Source organism: Alexandromys fortis, unplaced genomic scaffold (genome assembly GCF_014885135.2).
Source record: "Alexandromys fortis isolate MF-2015 unplaced genomic scaffold, M_Fortis_MF-2015_v1.1 scaffold_2_1_26212458, whole genome shotgun sequence".
In the NCBI taxonomy this organism is placed as follows: domain Eukaryota; kingdom Metazoa; phylum Chordata; class Mammalia; order Rodentia; family Cricetidae; genus Alexandromys; species Alexandromys fortis.
Window position 1 is genome coordinate 15,210,700 of NW_026067930.1, and position 12,326 is coordinate 15,223,025.

Genomic DNA, 12,326 nt, shown 5'->3' on the forward strand with positions numbered 1-12,326 from the left:
GAAGTCTCTCACTGACCTGGGAATCAACAAGTGGGCCAGGCTAGCTGGTCAGTGAGACCCAGGGATGCTCCGGTCTCTCTCTCTGCCTCCTCAGCGCTTATGTTACAACTGTGTGCTGACATATCCAGCTTTTAAATGGGTTCTGAATATCAAACTCAAGTCCTCATGCTTGAGATCTTTACAGCCCGAGCCACCTTCCAACCTGTCCCTGTGTGCTCCAAATGACTGTGCTTTGCCCATCTCAATAGTAGCTACCAATATTGAAAAGAGTAGTCAGTGTACAAATGAGCTATACAGTGTCTTTGATTTGTACCATAGAAATAAAGACCATCCAAATGAGAAAAAAAGCAAAACCACTTTTTTTTTTCCTTTGCCAGACCAAGAGAGTTGGCTGCCAATACTTGTCCTTTGGCAGAGTCTTAAATGAAGGCCAGGGAGAGGGTCATCGTGGCTAGAGAGGCCCATGGGTTCCTTGACTGGGAGCTGCTGGCCTTGGGAATTAGGTGGAAACCTATCAGAGTGGTAATGGTGTAATGGTGTATTTCTGGCTTTGCCTGTTTCGTGTTATGTTGGAAGTGAGGACAAAAGCTAGGGGCTGTCAGTTATATATATTTTTTAATGTGCATGGCATTTTTTCTGGAATGTATGTGCAAGGGTGTCAGATCTTGTAATTACAGACAGTTGTGAAGTGCCTTGTGGGTGCTGGAAATTGAACCCGGGTCCTCTGCATGAGCAACTAGTGCTCTTAACAACTGAGTGACATCTCTCCAGCCTCGAGGCCACCAGTTATTAAGTCCTGGCCGCATGGGGCTGTTATTACAAATGCTATTGTTTCATTTCCGGGGTTGTAATGACGGAAGCCATCGGGCTCCCCGAAGGTCTGAATGACAGCTGACTGAATCTCCCAAAATGACAATTGTAGATAATGGCATGATGTCCCCGGGCAGGTTGCTGCAGGGGAGGGTGAAAAATCCACTTTACATGTGATCTGGCCATCATTATTTTTATATTGGATATAGAAGGGATCTTAAGCCATTTTTGTTGCCATGGGTGAATAAATATACCAGGCTGGGTAATTTATAAAGAATAAAGGTTTATTCAGTGCACAGTTCTGGAGCTCCAGGGTCAGGTCGCTGCCTCTGGCGAGTCTTTCTTACCACTGAAGATGCTGCAGAGTTGCAGGTCCCAAAGCGACACAGGACATCACATGCAAAGACAGGATGTCCTTGCTCAGATCTCTTTTCTTCCAAGAAAGCCACAATTTCTCGAATCATGGCTCCCCTTTATGTCTACAATACATCGAACCCCAACTACTGCCAGGAGGCCCCACCATAAATAAATCCATAAATAATTGGATTAAGTGGCCGTCTTCCTAAAGCCTCGTAGTGGGAAGAATGTTTCGCAGGGCTTTGGTGACGACACATTACCTTTCCTGAAGAGTCTGTTTCTATTCACCCCAGATATAGAAGGCAGTAACAGACCCCATGCCACAAACGCTTCCATCCTTGTCTAGCTTGGTAAGGCAGTAAGTTTACTGGGTCACTTCCAGCAGAGAGTGGCCCTTATAGCTGCTTCCTTGGAAAAGCGTGGATGATAAGACGTGAAGTCTTCATTACTGGAATTCTCTATAACATGGTGGCGTTGCCACCATCCCTGCTGTCCCGAACCTGGAGACTTAGGCGTCTTTGGCAGTAGCAGTCCGCGTTGAAGTTGTTTGACCTTAATTTCACATATTTTGCCAAGTCCTCAGTTGGCATATGCTTCTGTTCTGGGTAAAACGAAGAAGTCATGAAAGTGGCTTTGGTGTGGTGGTCTGGGGAACTGGCATGGGTACTGTTAAGGAAGAGATCTGGGATTGGAGCTGTCACTCAGTTGGCAGAGTGCTTGCCTAATACGTACAAAACCCCGGGCTCCTGTCTGAGATGTGATGTGCAGGGGTGTAGTTCTAGCGCTTGGAAGGGACAGACAGGGCGATACCAAGTTCAAGCTCATCCTCCTCGGCTACAGAGTAAGTCTGAAACCAACCAGGGCTACAGAAAAGAGGGAGAGAAAGAGAACAGGGTGGGGAGGGAAAGAGGGGGAAGAGATTTGAAACTAGAAGTCTAAAAGACGTGAGTTGGGGATACTACTTCTGTCTCTGGCTCCCTGCTCTTGGGAGGGCAGCTGTTCTCCTTCTGGGACATCAATCCGAGACAGCTCTTTCCCAGCCAACCTCACAGGTCACCATGGGACCAGCGACAGCCTCTGTGAAAATTTTCCTTCAGAAATGGTCCAGCATTACGCAAACGAGGGTGTTATCAGGAGGACAGACCCGTTATTGCCTGGAGTCCAGCATTTTTAGGACTTTAATTTAACCCCCTGCTGGCATTGTTCTCAGCCGGGCTACAGCAGAGGAGTCTTCCTGGATCGGCTACCAAGACTATAAAGAGGCACACGGTTTTCAAGTGAGTTATTCAATTAATCACCTCTGTCATAAGAACAATGTCCCTTTTGGATTGCATGCTCATTGAAAGCCATCTCCTGGAGAGGTTGCCGTGGGCACCCCGGTCTCACACACACACACACACACACACACACACACACACACACACAGATCAAACGGCCTCAGGGCAGGCAGAGTGCGATTAATGGTAAAATGAATTAGTAGCAAGTCAGGAGATGAGAGTGCCAAATGGTTATCCAGCTACCCTCCACTGCTCCCTTCCCTTACACGGGGAGGTGAGCCGGTCACGCGGCTACATGGGCCTCCCACAAATTGAATCAAAACAGGGAGATGGCTTTTTAAAAGGCCCTGGGGGAAATTACTTGATAAAAGATCTTTCCATTTTCATGAATGGGTCCCCTGATAGAGCTGCTCTTTCAAAATTTTAATTTTTTTTTTTTAATAATTGAGTGTTCAACTTATTATAAGGATAGCTTCTATGACACCGGCCATACAGACCCAGCAACCAAAAAGTCGTCCTACCTTGCTGTCTGGATGTGGATTTCACAAGTGCCTAAATTGAAGGTTGTTCAAGCCTGCTGTATAAAAGAGCCCACTGTTTGCACATAACCTACACACACGTTTCTGCAGACTTAAAGCACGTATGGGCGGCTTACGATGTAAGTGCCATGGAAACAGTGATCATGCTGTAATTGACTGGGCCGTAATGACAAGGGAAATATGGGCCGACTGGCTGGTTGTTGTTGTTGTTGTTTTATATGTATATACATTTTTAGCCCAGGGTTGCATAGTATCGGTCTGTCATAAAATTCACTTTAGCAAAGGAAGGAAGATTTCAACTCCGGATAGAGAGTGAACTTCAAGTATTCAGCTCTGGCCAGTGAGGCCAATAAAGCTGTTGCCATGCAGAGAAATAGGCTCCCTTTCAGGATAATTTAGATTAGGAGCATACTTGTAGAAATACAATTTAATTCTCAAATCAGGTGTGAGTTTATTCTAAAATACCCATCTGTCTATATGTGGGATGGGATTAGAGGAGACCTCTCCCCCTTCAAGAGGGCTAGGCTAAATTAGCTTTTGGGGTAAAATACATGTAACAAGTTTGGGGCTCAGAGAGGAAGTGTCCAGTAGGACCTGAAGTTGGAAAAGATGACTGGATCAAGGTCATTGTGATTTGTCCTGTGTTGGGGGGCGTAGTCTATGCTCCTTGTGTTTGCACGGCCATCAAGGGCGGGGCTAGAACAGATGCTGCTGTGCTGGGTGTCCTCTGAGAAGACGAAGCTTGCTGCCTGGAGCAGGCAACCTTATGCCTTCTCTAACTTCCATTCCCAGCTGCCTCTGGAACTCAGTTAATAAATACATACATACATTACACAGAGAGACAGAGATAGACAGAGAAAGACAGAGGCACAGAGAGACAAACAGAGAGAGACACACAGAGAGACAGACAGACTGAGATAGACAGATGTGTACATCTGCATATCTTACATAGACAGTGCAGAGAACCTGAAAACCTCCCGGAAGCCAGCAAAGAACAGAAGCTACTTGTGGCATCACCTGGAAGGGGTGGACCCTGTCCCTGACTCCCTTGTCACTGCAGTGGGTGGCTCACTACTTCACCCAGGGGATAACTGGTTACGAGCGTTCCCTTCTGCTTTGGAGCCAGGGAGGCAGGGCCTAGTGTTCCCCTTAGCTGAGCCATGGTTGCCACTGCCTCTGAAGCTGCTGGGTAGGATCGCAGGCAGACATCATTACCCTCTGCGGAAGAAATGGGTCCCACCCACACCTGTTTGCATTTGTTGCCCGTGGCCACGGGACGGTGCAAAGATTATTCAGCTCATAAGCGTTAATTTGCTCCCCCACCCCCATGCCCGGGCCAAATTAGGAGCGCAGATCTGGTTCTTCTTATTAAAAGCAAACAAGCCCATTATTAAAAGCAAACAGGGCGGGGTTGCTTTGCAACAATTAACAAAATCTCCCCTGGCCCTAAGTCCTAAATTTACCCTGCTGTTCCAAACAACTGCACCACCCTAGATAAGAGATGCCTTCCCCGGAGTAACCAAGCAGCGCCTTACTTCCCAGTGACGTCATGGGTGGGGCAGGGCCTGGGGTGAAACAGTACTCACCAGAATTTGAACTCAAATCCGTTTGACTCCTAAACTCATACTCATTCCACTGCAGCATGTGGCTGCCATTAACACTGGTCTCATGTGCCTTTATTTCTATTGTTAATTTCAAAGAAAAGCTGAAGAGCTAAGGGAAAAAAGCCTGCCCATAGCCTTGGTAAAAACCTCTTGAAAGTGCTAGGGTTTAGGGCGTAGGGACAAAGACCGCCAGCCACTCCGTTAACTTAAACGTGTGAAGTAGGTGAAATTTGCAGCCAGAGACTGATGGGTTGTCAGCGCATAAACAACTACAGTCAGACTTCTGAGTGACCAACACCCAGAGCATGAATGACTACAGTCAAACTTCTAAGAGACTGATAAACAGTCAGAGCTGAACGACTACAGTCAGACTTCTGAATGATGAACAGTCAGAGCATAAATGACTACCACAGAATTCTATTCATCTGGAAATCTTTAAGCTAGAAATACCTCTCAGTGGCACATTCTAAAATGAATTAAACCAATTTTTTTTTTTAATGATGATGTTTACTGGTCTTTGTGTCATCTCTCTCGTCCAAGCCACACAGGAAGCTGAGGCCTGCTTCAGTGACAGTGTGGAGCTCAAGACCAAACTGATCAACTTACTGAGACTCTGTGGATAAACAAAATAAAATTCCAAAGGAAGGCTTGGGATATAGCTAGTTCAGTGGCTAACCTGGCACGTAAGAGGCCTCGGGTTCTTTCCCTACTACCAACCACCACAACAAAGATGCCAGGTTGTTGAATCAATTAACAATTTGATATGGGTGGAAGGCAACGGAATAGAGAGGTTTACTGTGCCTCCAGTGACTAGCTGTGGCTCACAGAGCAGAGAGATCTTTCTTTTTTTTTAATATTTATTTGTTTTTATTATGTATACAGTATTCTTCCTGCAGGTCTCTCATTACAGATGGTTGTGAGCCACCATGTGGTTGCTGGGAATTGAACTCAGGACCTTTGAAAGAGCAGGCAATGCTCTTAACTGCTGAGCCATCTCTCCAGCCCTGAGAGATCTTTCTATAAGGTTGGTAGTGTCAACTGCCACAAGCTGTTTGACAATGGCTCCCATAGTAATTTCATGGTGCCAAAGCCTTGTGAATTATGTGCGATAAAAAAAAAATTACTAAAAAATAGCCTGGCCATTCTCCAAAAAGTTCCACATAGGTTTTCCGTATGACTCAACAACACCACTGCAGACACACATCCAGGAGAACGGAAACTACACATCCAAGTCCTGAGGAGATGGCTCAGCTGGTAAAGTGCCTGCCATGCACCTTACCATGCAGGATCCTAGTTCACATCTCAGCACTCACAGAAAAGTGTAGGTGACTCTGTCTGTGTAATCTTAGCTCTGGGTAGGCAGAGACTGCTGGGTTCCTAGCGCTTGCTGGTCAGCCAGTCTAGCCAATTTGTGAGCACTGGGTTCAAAGAAGAAACTGTTAAAAACATAAGGTGGAAAGTCAATAAGAATGTCACCCAACATCAAACCGTGGCCTCCATATGTACGTGCATGCATGTGTACACATAATCACATGCACATATATGCTACACACACACACACACACACACTCACTCACTCACACGCAAAGTACATCTACACAAAAACTATGTGTGAGGGACCAGATTGATGACTCTGCGATTCTGAGCACTTGCTCCTCTTGCAGAAGACCCAGGGGTGGATTCCCAGGACACACATCATCTACAGCTTCTGTTCTAGGGGTGCCAACATCCTCTGGCCTCTGTGGGCACTTGCATGCATGTTGTACACAAACAGACAAGCAGGCAAACATTTAAATAGGAATAAAGTATATTATATATACTATACTTTACTTATATATACCTTACTATAGCATGAATGAACTCTGGAAACATCACGCTAAGCGGAAGCAACCACACGGTGTACGATTCACCGATACAGCGTCTGAATGGGAAATTAGAGTGACAGAGAGAAGACTCATGGTTGCCCAGGTCTAGGGGCTGGGAGGTTGGCTGGGGTGTGATTACTAGTAGGCAGAGGATCAGGAGGAAACGTGATGGAACTAGTCTAAAACTGGTTATGGTGTGGCTATTCAATGCTGTAGCCATAAAAAAGGAATTGAATTGTGGGCTTTAAAGGGGTGGACTTTATAGGATGTGAATTATGAAGCTTACATAAAAGAAAAATACAATTTACCACAAAACAGGAGCTACTCAGTGTGTTGCTTTCCCTGCCCCCAGCTTACATTCCATTTTCTTTGCATAACTTCACTTCTTAGGAAGTTTTTCCATAAGGACCACAACATCAGATGCCCAAGTGGTTAAGCCATTTATTGTCCAAACTGGAGTGCATTTGAGAAGGAGAGGTGGGGGAAAAGGTTGGGCAAATACCATAGGATTGGCTGCTATAGGACTTTGAGGTCAGTGGTGTGAAGAACTGCCCCCCAGGTAGCTACCTTGGGGTTCCATGCTTCCTGCCTCCTTGCTTCTCAGGTCCAGCATGTGGTGGCTTATTGTCCCAGATGGCCCCTGGGACAGCGTGGTCCCTTGACTTCCTTAAACCTGCTCATATTCTGTTAAGTAGTCTCTTCCTTAAACTTCCTCCGTGACCCTGTTTGAGTCAGCCATCTGTTTCCTGTTAGTAGCGTACTGACACCAACTTCAAATAGACAGCCCAAGAGATGCATTGGAAGGGAGGGTGCAGCCACATAGTGTCTCGGCCAGATCGCTTCCAAAGAGTCATCACACCAGCTCGTCCTGGTGTCAGTTAAGCCAAGTCCTGACAACAAGGTGCTCCACTGAGTCTCAGGGGACATTCTTTGCCGTAACCTCACGCCAGGAGCAAGACTGCTGAGCCCCAGTAGCACACACTTTTCATCTTGCCATCGTAAGCGTTCCTTCTGGTCCTACTTTGAGCATGTAGTGCAATTTATAACTTTCAGTATGAGAAAACATATTCGTTTGGTTTCCTTGTTTAGAATCTGCTGTACTCCCAGAAACTGAACAGTCCTGTACTTCATCAACCCTGCAGAATTCTCAGTCACGCTTTATTTTCCGAGACAGGGTTTCCCAGGAGGTATGGAGCTGGTCCTGGAACTCACTCTGTAGACCAGGCTAGCCTCGAATTTAGAGAGATCCACCTGCCTCTGCCTCCCAAAAGCTGGGATTAAAGGCATATGCCACCACCTCTTGGCTTCAGTCAAATTTTATTAGAATATTCACTCCTATGATGTTTTCCTTGTGTTCTATTTTCTTTCCCTCCAATTTTCTGTTTACTTCTGAATATCTTCTTTCTAGCCCAAAATTCTCTTTATCGTATCTTATCTTTGTGTCTTATCAGTCTCTAGAATTCAGTATAAATGCTAAGCTCAATGTCTGCATTCTCCATTTCTAAACTTGCTGGTCGGTTTTTTTTTTCTTTTCATAATGTGTGCTGGTTTGAAAGAAAATGGCCCCAAGGGGAGTGGCACTGTTAGGAAGTGTGGCTTTGTTGGAGTAGGTGTGGTCTTGTTGGAGGAAGTGTGTCACTATGGAGATGGGCTTTGAGGTCTCATATATGCTCAAGCCACACTCAGTGTCTTAGTCCACTTCCTGTGGCCTGTCAATCAAGCAACAGAAACCCTCACTAAGATTAATGCATGCCTTTTTTTTCATAGTACCTTAAAATTTTGCTTCCTTGATAGGTGAATAAGCTAACATTTTAGTTTAATTTATCTATTTATTTAAGTGTAGTGGGTGGGTAGTGGACATTTCATTGCATGTATTGGTCACTTTTTTAAATTGGTTCTCTCCTGTGTGGGCCCTGGGAATTGATCTCAGGTTGCCAGGCTTGCTGGCAAGTGCCTATACCTAATGGGCCATCTCACCAGCCCAGGTGAACCATTTTAAACCCCCTTTCGAATTGTGGCACTATTTTCCAGGTCCCATAGACTTTACTTTTGGCTTCTGTGTTTAATAATTTTTAATTGTGAACTCATTTCAGGGGTTTTGTCTGAAGGACTCTTAGGAGGACTTGAACACGTGTGAATGCCTTTTGTCTTAATTAGGGTTTCTATTGCTGGGAAGAGACACCATGACCACGGCAACTCTTGTAAAGGAAACCATTTATTTGGGGCGGCTTTATTAACATTCCCAGAGGTTTGGTTCATTATCATCATGGTGTGCAGGCAGACGTGGTGCTGAAGAAGTAGCAGAGTGTCCTACATCTTGACTTGATGGCAACAGGAAGTGGTCTGTTTCACTGGGTACAGGAGAGATCTCAAAGCCCACCCCCACAGTGACATACTTCCTCCAACAGGCCATACTTCCTCTAACAAGGACACACCTCTCTTTGTCACTCTCTTTGGGGGCCATTTTCTTTCAGATCACCACACCTTTCAAGTAGGTTTTTGTTGTTGTTGTTGTTATTTTTTCATTTTGTTTTTTTTTTTTCCTCTTATTTTTGGTGATAGAGTCTCAAGTATCTCTAGCTGGCCTTGATCCCACGATAGAGTTAAAGACGACCTTGAACTTCCGATCTTTCTGCCTTCGGGTTGTGCCCAGTCTGGTGGCTCTCGAGGACTGACCCAAGGACTCTCTATTGCCAGGCAATCATTCTACCCACTGAGCTTTAGCTCAAGCCCCAGAGCTGTTTCTCATTTGCTTTTACTGGTCTGCAAAGGGCTCTAGCAGGCTGGAGCCTGGGAAACACGTCCCTGACGGATTTTGCCTTTTACCCTTCTCCCTATTTCCTAACTTGCTAAAATTACCTTCCTAAAGCCTCCAGATCTATTCCCTTATTTGGCCACTTCCTCCTCCCAGGCTGACCACCAAGGTCTAGTAATCAAAGTACTGAAGTCCTGCAATCAAAAGGACCCCCGTTGGCTACCCTAATTAGCATGCCCAATCAAAATTAACCAACTAGTCCTACTGGGTTTTCCCCTTTCCTTTTATAAACAGCCATTTGCCTCCGGGCCACATCTGCCTCCTTTGTCCCAAGGCAGTTCTTTGTCCCTAAGGGGAAATGTCCCTTCCTCCTCTCCCTCGCTCCTTTCCCCTTCTCCCTCATCCTCTTTCTTCTGTCTTGTCTCTTATTCCCTGACCTCTGTCCCTCTGGAACAAATACATCTTAGTGCTGAGAACTTAGTCTTAGGGTGTCTTGTACTGACTCTGATCCTTTCAGTTTGCCTACACTTACTTTAGGCCAGTAACACATTTTCACATTCATTTAAATCTTGGTTATTTTGGGTCCCTGTAAGATGAGGCAAGTTTAGAACTCAAACACAGCTGTAGTGAGGCTTCTGGCTGCAGATTCTCATTCAATGCTTTGGGTCTCAACTCAGTCAAACCATCAGGTGTCTGCATCAGCTTCCTGCTTTGGAGCCGCAAACTGGTGTGGTCCCCTGTCCTCAAAACTGTGTGGTTGTGGGGCTCTGGATCAATGGCATGTCCCTACCTCTCATGGGAGCAAGATTCCTTTTCTGGTTCTTGGGTGGGTGAGCACCCAGACCATGGACTCTTTTCTGAGCCACTGGAGCATCAGCTCTCATGGGGACACGTGCCTTCATCTACTTGTGATGGTCAGGGGACAATTTGTGGGGGTTGGTTCTCTCTTTCCATCACGTGGGTCCTAGGGATCAGGCTCAAGCTCCCAGCCTTGATGGCAGGTTTACCTGCTGAGCCCTCCGGCCCTGCCTGATTTTCCACTTTAAAATGAACGGAGTTACCGCTGATAGATTTGAAATAATTGCATGTTTCTCAGTATGTAAATATAATGTTCCCAAAAGAACGTGCATGTCATGCCTTGTGGTCACTCCTCTAGCAAGCTCCATGTCTCCCTCACAGTTATTACTTCTCAAGGAGCTCACAGGGAGCATACAAGAGCCACGCCCTGGAAGACTGCCAGAGAGGGGGGGTCAGTGTCCTTTCTTTATTTTGTAGCAGGAGTCTAGGCTCATTGAGAACATCATTCTCAATCCTCAGGCAAGCAGCTAGATCAGTAGTTATCATGAGAATATTTGGGTATGTCTAGACCAAAGGATAGCTATAAATGTGACCTATCACAAAATCAGAAATGTAGCTGGGCAGTGGTGGCGCACGCCTTTAATCCCAACACAGAGGCAGAGGCTGGTGGATCTCTGTGAGTTCGAGGCCAGCTGGTCTACAAAGGGAGTTCCAGGACAGGCACCAAAGCTACAGAGAAACTCTGTCTCGAAAAAAAAAAAAGACCCATCATCAGAAATGTACTTAAACATTATAAGGTTTTTTTTCTTTGTGTGTGTGTGTAGAGTCTTTTTTATAACCGGAGTGTAAGGTTCTCTTTCATGAACGTTGTATATAACAGTATCATATTGCAGTATCAAAGGGTTGGTCGCACCTGAAAGCAAACGAAGCTGATGCCCCCATGGGGGAAGATGTGGCTTGGCACACAGTAGGTGCTCAAGAAATATGAGAGGATACGAAGGGGACTCTTCTCACCCCACCACAGCGCAGATGCACGTCCTAGGGACTGAGAACCTTCCGACACTGCCTCTTTTCTTTGTCAAGTCCCAGAAAAGTGCAGATTCTTACCATAGTTCCCTGTGAGCCAGCCCCACCCTCTTTGCTCCCGTGATGAGAACAAGCAAACTGACTTGCAAGGGATGACCGTTTTCGAGTTGAGAAAGCTAAAAGAGATTTACGAATTGGAAAACGGGACACCAAGGTGCTAAGTTTTAGCCACCTTGTAAAATGACACAAGAGTTCACATTTCTGCCTCTGCTTGGCTCTGGGGAGCTGAGTCCAGAAGCAGGCTTCCACCCAATGCCTAAGTATGGGCTTGCGGGCCTGTGGCTGTTCCAACATTATTTCAGCCTGTCACGAATCTATCAGCCCCTTCAGTTAGCTTCCCGCCTCAATGACACATGCTGTACTCATGTGTTAGACTGGGGCATTTCCTAGGCCACCATCCCCAAAATACATGCAAAACATCTCTTAGGGTGAGTCATTATGGGAGATATTTTGAACAGGTTTTTGCTAATTTCATTTTCAACATGGGTCTGTTTCTAACTCAAACCTTTCATATACTGGGAACTCCCCTGTTATCTAAGGGATTTAGTGACTGTTGGCTCATAAAGAACTCTGTGTATAGGTCATCAGGGTAAGCTTAAACCAACTTATACGTGAGCCACAGTGACAATGTAATCTTTGTTTTTATTTATTCAGTGTATATGGATATGACCATGTCTAGGAGTTGGTTCTCTCCTTCCACTGTGTTGGACCCTGGGATCAAGCTCAGGTCACCAGGCTTGGCAAGTGACCTTATCCACTGAATCATTTTACCAGCCCAACAAGCTAATCTTTGGTGAGTAGCCACTGTGCCAAGTCCTAGTCTAAGGCATTCCATTCAATGCTGACCCAATATGTCTATTATCTCTATTTTATTTTTGCTGATTTTTGTTGAGACAGGGACTTACCATATAGAAATGGCTGTCCTGGAACTCACTATGTAGACCAGGCTGGCTTCAAACTCACAGAGATCTCTCTGCCTCTGCCTAATGCTGGGACTAAAGGCGTGCACCACTCTGCCTGGCCTATTATCTTGATTTTAAAGATGTGGAAATGGAGTCACTGAAGGCTGAGAAGACAGCTTAGTAGGTAAAGTGATTGCTTTGCAAGCCCGAGTGTGATTGTCAGAACCCATGAGGAAAATCTCATGTGGCACATGCTTGTAACCCCAGTACTAGGAAGGCAGATACAGGTGAATGCCCGGGGCTTACTGGCCAGCTAGATAAGCCTAGTTGGTG